General features: G+C 40.3%; 1 protein-coding gene across 6 annotated transcripts in view; it reads left to right on the top strand.

Annotated features, from left to right (window-relative positions):
* The window catches only part of LRRC8D (leucine rich repeat containing 8 VRAC subunit D), a 52,940-nt gene that overhangs the window by 18,396 nt on the left and 15,364 nt on the right, over positions 1-19,180 (top strand). The window contains exon 1 of one of the 6 annotated variants that reach the window (XM_015636013.3): positions 18,679-18,749. The exons of the other annotated variants lie outside the window; for them this stretch is intronic. The gene's annotated coding sequence lies outside the window, so the exon portion shown is untranslated. Of the gene's footprint in view, positions 1-18,678; positions 18,750-19,180 lie in introns of those variants that run through there. 6 annotated transcript variants of the gene reach the window in all.

Below are 19,180 nucleotides of genomic sequence, written 5' to 3'. Positions count from 1 at the left end.
AACATCTGAAAACAACAAAAAGAGCAGAAGATCAGAAAGCTCTCAGATATCCCTAAACAGCAACAACAAAATGAGCTATAATGTGGTAAGGGAGAGAGCTGTTTGTAGCCAAGGGCACTTGCTAAGAGGGAGACAGATTATGAAAGCCCACCATTTATCTTTGGTTTTTGAATGAGGGAAAATGTAATTGTGTTCTCTAAATAAATGCGTGGAGTAGTTACGTTACATATTGTTCCTTACGGTATTAAATGGCTTGTTAATATGAATAGTGTCACAGCTTGTCACAAAAGGCCTTGGTGTTTATTCTTGGTGGTTTATGCTATTCTTTCTAGATAGTCTGGTTGCAGATAATGGAACTAGACAAGCTAAAGGGTCATGCCATTTTAGAAAGAGATTCTCTAAAGAATATCTCAAGGACCTTTTAGAGTTAGAGGCATCCCCAAGATAAGCTGTTACTCATCTGAGGCCATGGATACAAGTGTTTCTTGCTTATTAAATGCCCCAAATGTGAGTAGATGTGTGTATGGTTAAAAGGCTCTGTGGATCAGTACTGGCTGAAAACGTTTGCTGAAGTTTGTATGGGTTAAACAGTTTTAATGATGTTTCTTGACACCTTTTCTGCAATGTCATCTACCCTGTTAACTGCATATTTAGGAGATGGGCTTGTTTTCATTCTGTATAATCAGAGTGCACATAAGGAATGTGCATCTTGTTTTCATAGCAGTCATAGACCAGTCCTCAGGAGCTGACTCACTGCTATTTTGTAAGCAGGGTTTGCCTTTCTTTTATGCGGTTCTGCATTTTTCCATTCCACAGTCCATGGTAATTTAGATCTTAAGTGTGCGGGTGTTAAAAAGCCTTCTTCCTGGAGTAGATCTTATTCCTGTGTATGTGGTGTGTACTTAGCCTAATTTGATACCAACAAAAGTAATTCTTTATTATTCCACTTTTTTCTAGTTGGGTCTTAATCACATTATGTTGCAAGGCACTTTCCCTGTGCCTAACATGATCATTAACAAACAAGTATTAATGATTTGGGGAAATTGTATTTCGTCTGTTAGATATTGTTACACTATAGTGCTGGTAGGGGCTTGTTTATAAATTTTCCTGCACAATATTTGACTTTCTTGAGTTTCAGATTAATTGTCTTGTTCTGCTTGCATTTTAACTGAGCTTTGCTATTGGGATGTCGTGGTAGGGTGGGACTGGTAAAAATGGGCTGCTGGAAAAGTACAGAAGGAAACTCTCTATAACTTGAGCATTCAAGTTAGAATTTCTAATGTGTAGCATACCTTGAATAACACTGGATTCCATTATTGACTTCCAAAATCACTTAAACTCACTCTCACACCTTAGTAACACTTTATTCATGGCAAGTCAGATATTTTCCTGTGACTTTTCATTACTTGCTTTTACTTGGCTCAGTTAGATTATTTTTTTTCCACGCTGGCATCTTTGGAGGAAATAAAGTGCCAGAAGTCTTCAGTGCTGTCAAGATTTTTATATTTTAATGAAAAGCTTTTCTGAAAATAACTGTGTGCTAATGGGTAAATCAAACTTTGGAAAAAGTTCTGCTACCTTTGTAATTTTTTTATAGCTTTCTTAGGTAAAAATTGGAATATCAGATTGTTTTAATTGATGTTTTTGAGAAACTTGTGTGGCTGGAAAACTGACAATAGTCATGTGAATTTTGTATTACTTCTGCATGAATAAAATCAACAGCAGCACTCTGGGCTGCTGCTAGAAGTATTTCCAGAAAAACCATAAAGGAGAGATTAGGAGAGATAACCCAGCAGAGACTTTTTTTTTTTGTATTCCTCGTATTGGTAGCTTCAAGGCTGAGCATAATAAAAGGGAAAGATATAAATCATTCTTATGGACACATGTTGAAGTGATACTGGTTTTCCTGGTAGTAGCCAGGAGGCTACAGAGAAGGGAGAAACAATAAGAAGCTTTTTATTTCCTGAGTGGAGTTTCACATTTGACACTGGTGAGTGGGAGCCCGATTCGAACGCATTGGGCCACTGGAACAGCAGCACCTTCCCTGGGAGCTGCTGGACTTCAGCCTGGGTGTTCCTGCAGGAAACTCCACCCTCTCAGTCTGTCTCTTACTGGTAGGTTTTCTAAGCCTTGATGTGGTCTTGTTACTGCTGGCAAAAAGTTACATGTGTGGGAGATATGCAAATGTGTTTTAATGTTCTGATATAATTTTAGCATGGGAAAAGAGCAAGCTCTGTACATAGGTATCTCCAACTGAGCTCCAGTCTTGCAGCTCAGTTTATTTAATAGAGCTGTCAAACTTTGAAAAGGGATTTGCATGGATGTGGGATATAGGATCAGGTTCATAATTTTGTAAACTTAAAAAGTAGCTTCTATCAATCCACAGTTCTCTAAATTCCTTTACAGACAGTAGAAACTGTGTCTGAATGAGTGTAGAAGAGTTGTATAGTTCAATGACATGATAATTGAGGATTTTAGGTGATGTGAATCCTCTTATTTACAGTGTATACTGTCACTGAAAGAATACTGGCTTTGCAATGAATAACTGAGGTGGACTTTATCTTTTGTTTCTCTCAATGTAAAATTCTAAATACTGTTTTGTCTTTTTTTATTTTGTTTGTTTTTTGTTTTGTTTTTTGTGGGGTTGTTTGTTTGTTTTGGGGTTTTTTTGTAATTTTTCTTTCCAGGTATAATGAGGATTTGATGATCATGTGGGAGAGGAATGAATCTACTAAAATCCTTTCTCATATATACAGGGTTAAGTATTGCACTCAGGAGGGTAATGTTCCAGTGGAATTGCAGTCTCCCCATAACAGTTTAGACTTTGGTAAAGCAAGTGGATGAGTCATTGCAGGGATTTGATGGCTGAAAAGATTGATTAATAATTAATTTAAAAGCAAGATGCCCTTTCCTGTGTCCTAGCTTTCAGCCATTCAAAAGATCATCAGATTCCCACATGTAGTTTAACATTTGAGTACTAGGGACGTGTTTGTTTTGATGTCTTTCCCTGAACTGCAAATGTTGCTTTGTCTTTGCTTTTCCTCACACATTATTTATAGAGATATAAATGTCAAATTTGATTCAAGTGTTCTGATGAGGTTACAGCACTTTGAAGGAGCCAAATGTTCCCATTTGGTGTGCTAGGGTTTTTTACTTGCCTCACGACCTTTTTGAGGTGCACTAGTATACCAGGTGCTTCATGGGTAATGGCATTCCCAGTTTTCAGGAATTCTCACATATGGGTTCTTTGCTTTTCTTCAGTAGATGTTTGTCAGTCAAGGATTTGTATTTCTACAGGTTTGCATTTGAGCTGAGTGTCTAATGGGAAAGCCTGGGTCCAGGCTGCTTTCTGCCTTTATGCTGGGATGCTGGTAAAAGTGAAGAATGCTGCTGACTGCAGTGTGACCCTGAAAGGATGACTCAAAATGAGCCATTTGAATTCAGTTACATTAGCATAAATCATGTCTGTTTGGGGGGGGGGTGGTTCAACAGCAGTATTGAGTATTAAGGTCACAGATGTGGGGTCAATCAAAACCAATCCATGAAAGGTGTGAAGGAAGCTTTAGCAACCTTTTGGAATCCTTTAAGGTAGATTGATACCCTCTTGAGTGCTCCTGTCTGGGACAGATCTTTGATACAAGATAGGTCTTGTGACTCTGATACTAGAAGAGGTAATAGCCTGTGTTTTATTTTTCTGGTTAATTAAAAGCATGCTATGTGCAATCCTGGGCAGTTTAAGTACTGAATCTTGAATATTTAGTGCATGGTGAACATAGATCAAGGCATTTGTTTACTGACAGTTTACAAAAAGCCACTCTCCAAACTTTCATTTTTACTTATTTATAAGAGTGAAAGGTGAATGAAGATGTGTAATAACCTTACCTTGAGCTGTTGCTATCATTCATAATTTAAATTTGAAGTGCTTCACATTTTCAGTGTAATGATCTCCTTAATCATTAGATTCTGAACTATGGCTTGACTGTAGTCTTCTGATCAGGCTTCTGTAAAAAGAAAAAGGCTGCCAGGTATTTGGTACTAAGATGTAGCACAGGTGTTTGTGACATTGCATGTTGTCAGGTATGTAAGGTACAGCAGCTGGCACCTTGAACTTTGCAAAGCCTCAGTCTTTGAAGATTTGTCTAAATTTTCCAGCCTGCAGGTAATGAAATACTTTGGCCTCCTTTGACTATGAATATTATTTATTGTAGTCAAAAGTTAAGATTTAGTTGCACTACTTTATAAATGCTGTATAATAGTTATTGCAGAGTTACTATGAGTAGGGATTTTAGCCTTTGCAAGGAGAGCATTGGAGTTATACTTCAGGAAGTTTTGTATAAAGAGGTTATATTTTGGCCTTTGTAATAAAAGCACTATTTGCCTGGGCACGGAATATGGAAGGAGAAAGCTCTCCCTCCCACTACCTCTTTGTGTTGAAAGCACTGAAGATAGGAAATGTGGAGATGAGATTTTAGGTGCAGGGAAGAATACGTAATCTGATTTATAAAACTAGACCTTCTTGAATGCTTGTTTCACTCCAGCAAAACCTCCTTTGGTAAACGTCATGTGCAGGATTGAGTGGGTGTTCACCTGCTGGTTTGCAGGGAGAAGAGGACAGGAAAGCAGCTTGCTCTTGAGGGGTGCTGGGAAGAAGTGGATGATTTCACAGCTTGAAGTATATAAAACTTGCTCTGGTGTCAGAATGGGCAGTGGAATTTGACAAGAAGTGGGAGGGGAGAAGTGTGTGTGTGACTAGGGTGATACTTGGCGTTCTGGAAGGAAGAAGCAGGGTCTGGAATTCATAGTTTGACATTTTTGAATGTGAGAAAGAAGCCAAAGGAAGCTAGTGGGTGTTTGGACATGACTGATTTGCTCCAGTTTACAAAGTAGGTGTGGACAGCAGAAATCAGAAGGACAGCAAGAAATCACCAGGTTTTGTTTTTGTTTTAACTGAAGGGGCAAAAAACTACCAATGGAATGGTCATCAGAGGCACTCTGACCTGCTCTAGGTCCTGATCTTGGAGCCTGGCAGTGTAGCTGTTTTCAGTTCACAACTTGAGAGCCACTTTCCTCTGGATTCCTGCCATTGGAAGCATCCTAAGGCAGAGAAGTCCCTAAAGAGAAGTAGTTGCAGTTACATTAGCTTTTTCTCTGGGATCATTGCAGAACCCCTGGGTGGATGAGACAGGGGTCAGAGAGGGATTGGTGTTTCCTCCAGACCTTATCAGATTTGCCTTCGGAGAGAGATTGGTGAGTTGAGCAATAGTGCTGTAAGAGGATTCCATGGCAGAGCGGGTGACTCTGGCTACTGGAACTTGCCCTAAGGAGCCAGACTCACCAGGGCAGCTTGCCTGAGGGTCTTGGTGCAGAGCCTGTGCAGTGGGAGTTAACATACACAGAGTGTGTGGCTGTGCAATCCTTGTGCATTAACTTTGGTAACTTTTGTAAGGTGTCTCCTGTTAATTACCTCACTGTTGAATAGGTGAAAAGTAAGATTGGGGTTTCTTTTCTTTTTATTAAACTGAACTAGAAATAGTCCCTATGGGTTTTGAGGCTTGGCCACAAGAACATTACTTATCATGTGGTGTCACATCAGCTGAAATCCTCAGACAGTAAGGCTGCTGGATTTCCCGACACTTGCCTTTCTCCTAGTCTGTCACAATTCTTCCACCATTCAGACTGGCGTTGCTTGTATGTTTGGGTTACAGGGGTAACAAAGCCTGTGAAACATGACAGTCTGTGAAAAATAAGTCTGTAATGTTCCTTCAGTTTTTCTACTGGGATAACTTTTCACATGTACATTTGCATTAATAGCAGTTGGCTAGTTAATAAATACAGTGCCCTGTGAAATTAATGGGTTATTAGGGTTGGATGGGTTCCTATGGTGCCCTAAGTGCTGCAGCTTTCACTAGCTAGCTGTGCCTTTGCTTGTGTGCACAGCAGAGTTGTTTACATGTTAGGAATATGCTAGAGGCAAGGAGAAAGGAACAGCTTTAATGTGATGCAGCTTAGATGCTCTGTGGGGGAGGCCTCAGAATTGTTCATAACAGGATCAAATGTCAATCAATGTTTTGAGAAGAATAAAGTTACTGTTTATGAGAAAATTAAAGAATAGTATATTGCATGGTTTTCCTCCATCTGTTTTTGACCCTGTCTAGGAAAATGTCCCTCTGCTGTGGTTCTTTTGAACCCTGTAAGAGTATCAGTGGTGCCTAGAAGCATCTATGCAGACCTCTCCTTTTGGCTCCAGACACTTCTCTGGGCTGCCTTCAGTAAGGAAACAAATAATATGCCAGTCAGCTTCTTTCAGCTCTTCCATGAAAATTCTGGTGGTCATGCTGCTGAGGATGCTGCTGGAACATTGTGGTTACTATTAAATTTCTTTTACAGGCACATCTGGGGATTTACTGCTCTATAGAGTAAGAAAACAGTTCCTCTGACATCAAGCCATGAACATGAGAAAATGGCTTCTCCCTCACTGCAAGGGAGGAGAGAGAGAGAAGTGGAGAAGAAAACAGCTGAAAACCTCCTCCTCTCCCTCCAGAGCTATTTTTTGCCAGTGACAGAGAATGGTGGGATGAGCAAAGCTGATCTATAATCTGCAGCAGGCTGTGGCTCTGATCTGAAGATGTATCCCCAGGAAAAAACAATGAGAGCCTAGCTGTGGGGGAGGGAACATCCAAAGTCAAAGCACTTCTCTGCTAGTTCTGCACCTGCAGTTTCTGTTCCAGGCTGCTTTGCATTGTAGGCAGGTGATGCTTAAAATTTGTCAAGAAGGGGCTTTCACATTTTGTCTTAGATTATGTCCCGTGTGTCAGCTGTTAGGGCAACAGGCTGGGGTTTGGAAGGGCAGCTTGGGGAGAAAGGGTAGGGATGGGGAGGGAAGGGCTAGAGAAGAATCATGGATAATTGTGTCAGAATAAAAGGCTTTTCAAGCCAAGGCTAGGTGCCTACTAGAAATGCTTCTCTAAAACCTGGCAAATACACAGTCAGGAATTCCATTTACCAGAATTCAAGCTTTTCTGATTGTGTGGCTTCTTGCATTCTTCTTAGAATGGTTTGGTGTTGAACCAGTATCCTGATGTGTTGTGATGTCTGGGCCTGTCTCTCAAGGGAGATATTTTGGACAGTTACTCCCAAGTAAATTCTGTGTGTCATTCTGGAGTTAAGGGCTTGTCTTCACATGCCATTAAGAAATTATTCAAGTCAGGTGAAGATGTGAATTTAAAGTGGATTGCTTCTTGTTCTACATCTTTGAGGCAGAATAATTGATAGTCACTCTGATTCTGAGGAAGAGCATCTGAAGAAGGTCTCAAGCAGTTTTATCAAATCAGTCTTTTAATTTGCATGGTTTTTGTCTTAAGAATTAATCCAAAATGCCTTATGCAGACAAAGCCTCAAAGTGGATTATATTATATAGGAAGGCTGTTCTTAAGGATTTGGGAGGGTTTATGTGAATGCAGATATATTACTAGTCAGGAATAGCACTTGAATTTTAAAGTCACCTTGTACTTCCATCTGAATTCATTTTTCAACCTTATGACTCTGCTAACCTTAAGCAGAAATTATGAGAGGATGTGAACTGACTTTAGTCTTTGCAATAGACCTTTGAAATGCTGCTGATGGCATCCTTAAAGCTGTCACTAACCATGTAATGACCGAAAGTTTCAGTGGAAACTTCTAGTTCACATATTTAATCTTTTATAGTGAATGGAATGCACTTTAGTGGGTAAAGCTGCTGATTTCTTCTGCGATTTTCTAAGCTGATAGAAGGAGGGTGAAGGAAGTTAGAGGAGTACAAGCCCTCTGACCAGATCTTGGACTTCCACCCCGAACTGAAATTCTTCCCATCCCATACAAAGTTTTTTTTCAGATACATGTATGATGCAGGGACCATCAGCAAAATCTGGGTAGTAAAAAAAGGCTGAATGTTCTGTTTTTGGAGGGTTTTGGCAACCTGCATTGTTACGTTTGCCTCAAGCCTGAGAGGAAGGGACAGAGGAATCTGGCACAGGGATTGTGCACTTCAGACTGAACTGTCTGTGCAGACTGGCAGTTTTGAATATTTATTGCCTAATTCAGGGTGAATTTATTGGAGAAATTATGGGCAGAGCTCTCAATTTTGCATTTTAATGTATTGCAACAGTCTTTTTTTTCTTCCTTCTATACTTTTGTTCCTATTTTAATAAAAAGAGGAATGTCTGAACTACTGTAGGTGTTTTTCCTTAGTCATTATCAGTTGTGCAAAATAAGATGCAGTGGCTGATGTACAGCAAGAATACAGATTATTGCCTTTTAAGTTACTGAATTTAGACTTGTGAAAAATAGGAAGGAATTTCTGATTTAACTAAATTAATGCAAGTATGTGTTTCAGCAGCCGTATGAGAGATTAGGTGGAAAGGTCCATTATGTATGTTGAACTGCAGAATTCCATCTGTAGACTGCTACTGCCATGCTTCTAGAACACATAACAGATCACTGTGTGTGGATAGTTAGCATATTATTTAAATAAGGTTGTGAAAACGGAAGGTTCTGAATGTTTTTCTTACTGTTGAGGCAATTATAAAGTCAAATGTTGCCATTTTCTTGCCGAGTACTTTGTTTTATTGCCCTGTGAAAGATTTGGTCCTAGAAACCAAGGACTGATTCTGTACTAAGGTTTAATTTACAGGATGGAGCACAGATGCCCTCACCTAGTGCAGATGAGGGATGTTGTATCTATGCTCTGAGTGCATGTGCTTTGCACTGCCTTTCTTGGCTGAGGAGCAGTACAGTTTGTGAGGCAGTGTCCCACTGGGATCAGACTGCGGTCAGTTCATTTTACCTTGTTCTTCAAACAAGCAGCAGATGACTGGGCTGTGCAGAAGCTGTTAACCAGGGTGAGCGTCAGGCTGATGGTAGCGGTCTGAATTTGTATGTTGTCCAGTCTGGTCTTACCAAGTTGGTGACTTGGTAAATACCTCATCTTTACAAGCAAGGACTAGATTTTGAGATGCTTTTTGGAGATATCTGAAATGGCTGATCAGCAAATGTACAGGTTTGCTTCCCTTTGTACACTGTTTAATTTTGTTTTGGTTGCCTCTAGAGCACTGAACATCCTGGTGGCATCATGAAGAGATGTTCAGTGCCATGGAAATTTAGGCCACTGCAGGTCAATTCTTGTTTCAGGTCTTCAGCTGAGAAAGCTGCTGTGGACTTTGGTATCAAACAGCTAGAAGCTGGTGGTTGCTGTGGGACCATCGATTATGACCCATTTATGTAAAGGATAGACAAACAGATAACAGCCCTGAAGAAGTTATACTTAATGCTTTAAAAGAGCATATTTGTCATCACAGAGAACCTGATGTCATTGTAGGAAAAAAAAAGTGAATGGAAAACAGATCCCTGTAAGAAGATATTAAATAGTCCAAAAGCTGAAATTCTCGTTTAGAGAAGAAAGATGTCTATACTAACTGGTTTCAGGACACATCTAGAAATTTCAAAGAAAATTTTAAAGAAAAAACAGTAATTACAGGGAATATGGATATATGAGAATGCAAGTTAGAAATAAGGAAGTAAGAGAATTAACTGAATATTTTCTACAGCTTAGCTGTGTTAGCAATAATTCCAGATACTAGACAGAGATAATAAAGTAGCTCATGGAAAAAAAGTAGAAATATATGTTAATACTCTTTTGTATTTGGGAAAGTGTAGAATGTGATAGCATCAGTGCAATTCCAACAGAGAATTAAGTCTGATTTAATAAATTAAGGTTTCTTCTAGGGATATGTAAGTCAGCAGCACTGTGACTTGATTGTTCAGAAGACCTTGATGAAAAGTGTGTAGACATGCAGACAGTTTTTCATAACTCTTGGTATTGAGGGTCTTAAAACCAACTGTGCCAGAATAGACGAGGGAAGAGTGGGAGACTGACTTAATATTCCAGCTACCTTGACATTAATAGTCACCAAAATACTGGAAAAATTAAAGCAACCAGGACTCTGAGGTGTAGTAAAGCTATATCTTCAAAGGTATCTGTTGCAAGGGGTTGGAGACAGTTTAACCCATTGTGGTCCTCTGCTGCTCCCTAGTTCCTTCCAAGTCCTGTCTCTCGTTCCCTTTCTCAGCAGCAGCAGAGGTAGTCAGTGAGGACTGCTGTGCCCCTTGGGGACTCCTGTCCTGACACGTTACTGCTGTGTGATATTGCAAAAGTAAACGAATTAAGAACTGACTAACTGATGTTTAAAAGTTAGTCACTTGTGGTGAATCATTGTCAAATGGGAATGCTTCTAGAAATCTTGTTTTAAGGATTGAGGTGAGGCCAGATTCCATTGAACCTTTTCATCAAGGAGCTAGAGACAAGGATAGGATCTGTACTGATAGAACTGGCAGGCCATATCACACTAGGCAGTATGGTAAACAAGGACAAGGCAGCTTGTACGCTGGAATTTGCACAGCCTGGTGAGCTGTATCAATCAAAGGTGCCATTTATTATAATCTGAAATATCGTGGGGCCTGCACGTGTTGTACTTCAGTGTAATGACAGAATAGGAGCTTGGGGGTACAGTGAATCAACAACTGGACATGACTGCTGTCTTGCAGGGCAGCAGAGGGTCTAGCTTCAGGTGTAGGAGGGGCAGTGGGCAAAGGGAGGTGAATCGTGTACAATTCTGAGATCGCGGGCAGCCTGTTGGAAATGGGAGTGAGTTCACGTAAGTCAGAGGAGATATTTGAAGGGTGACTGGTGTTCCACAAGGAGAGCCTGAAAGGTTTGTTCTGTTGCTGAGTTTGTTGTTTCTGAATAGATGAGTGGGGAAGCTCTTTCTGAGGGAGAGAATGCAGGGGACTAAAACACAAACAGAAACAGGCATGACACAGAACTGATGGCTGGGAGCTGCAACCAGGCAATTGGAAATAAGTGCATTTGTAATGGTGAGAGAATATAAGTGCTAGAACAAATAAATAGCAGAGGGAAGTGGTGGATTCCACCCAAAATGTTCCCAGGGCTAAAAGATTTTCTGAAAGTGTCCTCTGTGCTAAATACAGGAATTACTGAGAGTAGTGGTATGTGATGTCAAACTGACTTCAGTAAGTCACAAGTAGGATTATACAAACCTGCAAACAGAAAACTTGATGTGTGCTGCATAGTTGAGCATCAGCTGGCCTCTCTGCTAGAAAGTATATATGCATATATAGATATATCTGTATGTGTATATATATGTGTGCGAATATATACGTACATACAGATATATATACATATACACACACACACACACATACATACATATATATATGTGTGTGTGTGTGTGTATATAGCGTGTGTGTGTATTCTTCAGGAGAGGCATATACATGGGTGGTGCCACTTGGCCCGAGATACGTAGCTCCTCTGTTAAATATTTCAAGGGCAACTGAAGAAACTGGAATCCGCAAGTGGTGACCAAGAGTTTCCTAACCATGCATATGGTTCTTCATGGACTCATGGACTGGGAAACATGAGTGTATTTCCACTCTGCTTATGCTAGGAAGTAATTGCTCTCTGCAGAGCAGACTAAATTGTGTGTAATACTATCTGAACTCCTCTCTCTGGAGCTGACCTTCCTTGCATATAAGCAGTTTTGAAATCTTTGTGCTGCTCTTCTCTTGCAGAGCAGCAGCTTAGATCTTTCTGTTCCTCTTCTTGAAGGTGCATCTAAAGGACTGTTGAGAAAAAGTAGAACGGAATGGAGTAAGTGTGGCAGCAGGCTCACAAGGAATGAGTTTGAGTAATGCTTTTTTTGAGGGGGAGGAGGTTGGGTGTGTTTTTTGTGTTGTGTTTTTTTTTTTCTTTTTTATAGCGGAAAGCTAATTTCTGAAACTCACTACTGCATAATACCACTATGGGTAAGAATTGATAGATGTCTAGAAAGGATTAGACACCCAGGAAATTTCATTTAGTTTCATATAAATCTATATTCTGTTCTGGGCTTATAAAACAGTTGGCAGCAGTGGGGTCTAATGTAGTGGACTGATTAATCTATAGCTGTTTACTAGGAAATTTCTTTTGCTGTATCTGTTTCTAGCTACTTTCACAACAGGAACTGGTGATTCAGAGTTCTGTTTCTAAATTTAATATGAGAAGGAGCATAATTCGGGCTGAAGGAACACTGAGGGTGTGTGTATGAAGGGGAGGTGGTGATAAAGGGAGAGCACACCCCGTGTGCTAAAATGTGTCATTGTGCCTCTAATTGCAGGGCATGCATGCTGATCTACAGACAGAATATGCATGGATCAGAGTAGCAAACTGCTGTTTGAACACTCAGCTTTTCAGTGATGATACTTGTACAGTGTTTCTCTGTTCTATGAAAGTAATTGATCAGCAGGGAAAATCAGGCATCTTTGAGGATTGATACCATCAGAAGTGGAGAGAGAAATAGAACAAAGAGATTTAAGTTCTGGAAAGAAGAAGGTTTTAGCTGTGTTTTTGTCAGGCAAAAGTCTTCAATTTCCTTTGTAATTACCTCTTGACACTTGTTTTGGAGAAAGCTTCTCTCTGCTCTTAAATGGAGCGTAACAAACACTGTAATTTTCATTACTTTTTTCTTTTCCCTTTGTTTCCTTCCCAAGGTTATGTGTAGGTGAGACAGGCACACCCACAACGTTATTTGGTGTGACAGTTGCATCTGGCAAATACAAGTGGACAGAAAGTATTGGGCAGATACAGGCATAATGACTGTGTGGGTTGATTCACTTTTGCTTCCCTTTCATGGTTTTCAAGCCCTGGGATAGCTGCTGAGCACTGTTAGCAGCGTATGCCTCAGTGAGCTCCTGAGATGTCACGTGAAGAGCAGAGAGCTCCTCTGTGTTTGTCATGTGTCCACACAGAAACACATATACGTGTTCAGAGAAAACTGGCCAGCTCTGCATGGGTCTTGCAGTTCCCATCTGTTCACTCCCCAAATCTTGGTGGAGAACAATCTCCAGGATTATAAATAGAGGGGGGAGTCTTAGAACAGAACATGATAAAAATGGTGATGTAGTTAAAGTTTTAAAACTTGAGCAGGTTCAAAAGATGAGCATTTTAGCATTGCTGTCCTTTGTAGATGGGAATGGTTATTTTGTTGTCATGCCATTTGAGGCCCAGAGATGAGGACTGGTGGGCAGACTTTCTTTGAAGTTCTTTGCAAGGATAAAAGGAACACATCGGTCCTACCTCTATGGGCTGCCTTTCTAGCTTAGTGTAGCACCAATCTTGCAAAGAATCAAGTAAGGATAATGGACTGTGAACAGAGGAAAGTGTGACGTTGAAGTCATAGATGCTATGAATTGGCTAATAAGAGCTGCATCAAGAAACACAGTGAATTGTGATTTTGTGGCTTTTGTATGGCTGCCATATTCTTCCCTGCGTGCAGTCATTCCAATACAAGTTAAATTCTTTGTTGTAGCAAAGCTAAATATTTTTGAATGCCGAGTCTAAAACACAGATGATATACTGCAGTAAAAGACTCTCGTGGGATTTTTTTACGAGATGGCTTTTATTTGCTAAATGAGTTTTCAGTAGTTCTTCAGTACATGCTATTGTATTGTTTGTGTGATGTCTTACAGTGTCACTGGTCTGATCTGGACTGTGATGACTGAATAAATTGCATCATTTGCTGACTGTGGAAAGATGGCTTGATCTGTAAGACATATTTGTGTATATGTACATTTTGTAATGTAATTGTAATCATAAATTAAAGATGTTCAGTTAACGCCAAATACGAGCTGTATTCATAACTCTTGCTGTTCTTGTCTACCCACAGGAGTTCCAAGAGTCAGAGGGGATCATAGAGGAAGCTGAAGCTGCTTTTGTACTTGAAGGGGGGGAAAGTAATGAAATAAATTATGTAGTCCAAGACATCTTGAAAATGGAGACTTTTAAGTGGTCTTTGGGCTTCTACCAAGGAGCATGCTGCTGGCATTTAGGTTTTGTGCATTAGAGGAAATAAAACAGTAGAAATCCCTTGGCTTTCATCTACAGAGAAATAACTACAATTTGCTGCTGTGTTTTGGCCATGTTGGGTTTTGGCATGGTTGCGGTAATTTATACTTTTATGTCCTGTGGGTTTTCAGTGACTTAAAATTACTAGGAAGAAGTAGTTTGCCCTGAAGTGGTTGGTGAGATGGTGTTACAGTTGGCAGGGAGACTTTAGGAGTTGGAGGATCAGATGCCGTACAGTGTTGTGCCTTTGGCAGTGACAGATGTCACAGAGGAGGACTGGAGAAGACTATAGTAGGTGGCTGAGGTGGTGTGACGTGACAGTGATTGTTCCTTGCTGATCCCTGCCTTGGATGATAGAGGTGTAGACCTTGTAATTAAAAAGCTCAAGTGCAAGTCATACTGGGAGAAGTTGAATATTTTATGTTAATATGATTATGCTTTTGCTCATTGCTAAAAAACTTCCAATTTTGAGTCTGTGTTACAGTGAAGATTTATTGAGATCTCTGTTCAAACTGCAGCTATTCACAAGCAGCAACTCAGAGGCAAGAAATCATTTTATGTAACTTAATTTCAAGCGGTGCCATCATCACATTATTTTTTTTGTTAACTGAAGGCAATAAAGATTCTCTAATAAATGAGTCATAATAGCATTATTGCTCTTACTTGTATAACTTGGGATCTTGTAGTCTAATCCTGTTGGCCTTTACCTCCATGACTGTTTTAATTTTTAATGGGGATTTTGTTTCTGTTTTATACCACTTCATGATTACTCATTTCATACAGTTAGTTGTTTCTCCCCCCTTTAGGGGTAGAAGTAAAATTCTATTTACAACTTGCTTCTCGTAAACTTACAAAGCAAGTATCAGTGAATATGGCCAGCTTCAGCACGTAAGTGTGCAGAGCACTAAGAAGCACTATACCCAATTTAACAAAAAACTTGTGGCAAACTTGGCTGCACTCCCGAAGGAAGCGTTTCAGTAACTGGAAAGAAGTGGTTTTATTTGTGAATTGTACACCTGCATAGAAATACCAAAATTTCCTGCTGCTTTGTATCTTTCAATGATACATTTATCCAATCACTTTTCATAGTAGAGTTGCATAGTAAGGAATAATTCCAACACACTGCCAATACTTGATAACATTTTTTCGAATGACTTCACTTTGTGATTACTTCTGAGGTCAAAGTGTTCCTAATACAGAGACCAAAAGATTTATTCCAATTTCTATCCCATGGCAGAAACATAAAGGTTCTTCCTTTTCATAACTGGTCAATCTTGAAGCTCTGCCTTCCTCTAACACTCTGCTGTCTTGTACAGTTTGAAATCTGATGCAATTTAACTGAATTTTTGGGCCATAATCCTTTTGAAACAGGATGACACACCGTATAATGCAGTAAGGCTTTGATATAGATTAGGGAATCAAACCTTTTATGAACAATAATTATCAAGTGCTAGCAGACTCTAAGCCACTTTTTTTTGTTTGTTTGTGTCAATTTGAAGAAACTGACCAAGATGCAGGAGCTGAAGACAAGAAGGCACATGGAACATACAATTCAAGTATTGCAAAAGGTAGCGAGTGGCGTCTGAGGCATGGCATGATGAGACAGACAGGGTGCCCCTACAATCAGGAGCAGGATTGCCACAGTGCTCTGTCTCATACAGAAGGCTTTAGCCCAGCAGGAGCTCTGCCACTTGGAACACAGCAAGCAGCACAGTAAGCTGTGAGCCATGTTTTAGGACTAGGCTGCAACAACCATGCCGGTTATGTGTGGTGAGCAAGGGTCCAGCTTTGGTATTGTGATCCAGGGCGTCTTCAGAGTGAACATGAATGTGACTATGTCCATGTGCAAGAATTCAGAGCTCACAGCAGTAGCACATCACCTGCCTTTTAAAAGTCACCATATTGGGTTTTACCTGCTAGGTGAGTTGGCATGATGTGTGGATGTCCCAAGCTTTGTGATGGGGGTAGAGAACAGTTCTTCATCTGGCTTCCTAAAGCAAATCTGTTCTTGGGAAATTGAAACCAGTGAAGGCTTAAAGGAGTAATTTACTTAAATTTTCATTAATCCCAAGTTGCTTGGTAGTTCTGTATCTAAGAAAAAGGGTTTTTCTTTTTGCCTTTGAGGAACTTGAAACTGAGATTAGAATTGCTGTTTAGTCTAAAAGGGACAAAAACTATCATAGAGTTCTGGGCCTTGATAAAACTTTTCTAATTTAAAAAAAAAAATGTACTTCAGGCATGATTTGTCAGGGAGAACTCTTGGTCAAAGACAGGCTGTTACAAAACTTTATCTTAAATGGATGGTTTCAGTCTGGCCATGACAAATCCTGAACTCTTGACTGATGGGTATGCAGTCATCTGTATGTTATTGCTGTACACCCACACGCACAGGCAGTTGTCCAAGTGTGCGATAACAGGAAAATGTAAATAAAGTGTCTGGCTTGTTGTCCTAATGTTATTGAGTAGATCCTTGTGAAAATAATGCCAGTCAGACTTACAAATAGGTCTGCATGGAAGATGACTTGCATTCAGCTGTGACGTGATACAGGTCACTGTGTGGGAAATTGTGGCCGTTTTGTGTTTTATTTTGTGTTGAGTCAGCAACCTGAAATGCAAACCAAGAGCTCAAATAATCCTTGCTGTCCCTGGTAGTTGCAGGATGTCTCCAGGCTACCCTGTTCTGAGAGGGGTGTTTGCAGGCCACCTGATCACTGTAAGTGCCTGGAGATCTCTCTAAATGTCTGGGAGGAGAACACTGCAGTTGCTCACTCTCTCACCACCACCACTGCACCAAAACTGGTGTTTTCTGGTGTTTGTACAAGATAAAAACATCATTTGCTCCATCATTCCTGCTTTGTGTGTAGGCAATGCCTAGTCCATCACACATGTCTATAGAAATACTGCTGTGTGTGATGTTAAGAATTTGCCCTAGAATAAGTTCTGCTCAGGACACCAGGGCAGCCAAGGGGGCTGGATTGCACCTCCTTCTGAAAGCCTTGCATTATGCTTGATGGAACTCACAGTGAGAGCTAGGATGCTGAAATCATTGATGTACTTGCATAAGCTCAGACTTCCCATTTCCACTTTTTTTTAAATCTTGTCATGTTTGTGGAAGGGCTAGAAGGTGATTTAGAAGGTAAGGACCCTTCAGTATGGTGTGTCCTGAGCTGGCCTTGCTGGTTATTCATGCTTGTACAGAATCTCCTGGCGACCTGACCTGGGGCCTGCTGAAGGATGTGAAAATTACTTACAGCAGCAACAACAAAACCTGATTGTTTTGTTTTCCTCCAGTTAGAAGGCACTTCGCTTTTACTTCTGTAGCAGCTGGGGAGCAGCTATTGTGCTACCCTTAAGTGATGAGAAACTTGCTAAAATGAGTTCAAATGGAGAACACTTGGGATAAGGGGAAACTGCCCACAGAATAAAAAAGCTGCCTCTGCACTGATTTTCTCATGTGGCCATCCAAGCAGATGTTGGCTGTAAAGGACAGACAGTGACGTGGTGGATGGGTGCATATCTGTGAAGGTGACTGCCAAAAATTTCATTGCAAGTGTGTGTGTGTGTAAGCCTGTAGTGATCATGAAAAAGTTTTAAGTGCTGGAGCAGGAGTGGTATTTGTCTGTAAATGGGATTGAATAAGGTGTCTTCTTTCTGTATTTTTATTTTACTTGAATTGAAGTATATACTCAGCTTCATTATCTATTAAAAAAAAAAAAATTGACTGGAAAGGAAAGCTTCATTGTCCATTTCACTGGAAAGGTAGGTTCCAAGAGCTGTTACGTTTAGTGCCATATTTTTGAGATAGCATCATCTTCAAACCAGTAGGAAGGAGTATGGCTAAGTGTATAGGAATGCTGTAATTGTAAAGGGATTTATCTGGACATAATGTTAAGCCTTCTCAAAGATTGCAGTGCATTAAAACATTAAATTAGATTATACTTTAATCAGGCTGTTATCCCACATTTTTTTATCTTTCTTCTGGAAGCCTGAGGGAGTTTGGTTTTTTGCTTTGAATGTTACAGCCACAAACATGCTTATCATTGCCTAACAAATAATCACTTTTAGATTGTGAGCCTTCAAGGGCAAGGGTTGTCTGCCCACTCCCTGCTGGAGGGCCCTTAGTGCAGAGGTTACAATTCCAGCTGGAGCACTTGGGTCAAATCATAATATAAATTTAGCAATAGTAAATATTTAAATTGGAGGTTGTATGGATCTGTTAGTGCTGGTGAACGGCATCAAGCAATATAGTGGAACCTGACCAAACCTCTTTGCAGAGCTGAAAGCTTGCTTGTTAGAGCAGGAATGCTGCAATCTCTGGGAGGACAGCAAGTCTTAGAACATTCTTTCTGTTCTTAAGGCAATGCTTTGAATGGGGTTTTGAGAAAATAAAACATAAAAAGCAAGGAGGTGATCTGAACTCATCAGCAAAATTTCAAAAGAGCCTCTAAAAATATGTGTTGCATCGCAATTTGTTTTTATGTTAAAAAGAAGTACACACCCTGAACCAAACAATTATGGGACTAGATGGACTAAGCAAATAGCTTATCTCTCACAGAAAGCAGCTTAAGTTTAAAAGAGGAAAAAGAATTATAGTAAACTTAAATAAATCCCTTTGAGGATAAATGCTTCAGCTGCAGGCATTTTTCCTGGCATGAAACCACTGGAGGTTCAGCTATTGGAAGCTTGGCAGGAGTGTGGTAACATTAATAACTCATCCTTCCTCTGCTGATCAGAGTTTTATGTGAGAAGTTGTAGTTGTTATCCGTCTGGCTGGATGTCTGAGGTGCAGAAGATCTCTCTGCTTGATAAAGAGCAGGTAGGGTCGGCAGCAGGCTGTCAGCTGTGTGGTGCCTGCCCTGGGTTGGGGGAGACAAAGATGCTGGGGAGTGTCAGGGGCTGCATGGCTGTCACCTCGAGTAATTTCTGTGACATGGCTTTACAGCTGGACCTTGGCTTGAGTGAGGAAGTATCCCCTTCTCCCTGGGGATAAAAGAAGCTGTGTGACATTTAAGTAGGAACAAAGTTAGACTGTTGTCCCTTAAAGAGTGGAGAGACTAGGTATTTGAAAATTGAGTGTGCAGCCTATTTATTGAGCTGAAAACTTGCATTTTATTTTTTTTAATCAAAGTTGCAGAGTGGGTAAAAGGAAGGGTGGGCTTTGAATGTGCTTTTTTCATATCCTTATTCTCAGCTGCATTTAATTCCCCTTCCTATTGCTCTTGCCACAGAAAAGATCTTGGCAGAAAC

Source organism: Parus major, chromosome 8, assembly GCF_001522545.3.
Source record: "Parus major isolate Abel chromosome 8, Parus_major1.1, whole genome shotgun sequence".
Taxonomy (NCBI): domain Eukaryota; kingdom Metazoa; phylum Chordata; class Aves; order Passeriformes; family Paridae; genus Parus; species Parus major.
This window is presented reverse-complemented; position numbering and strand designations above follow the sequence as displayed.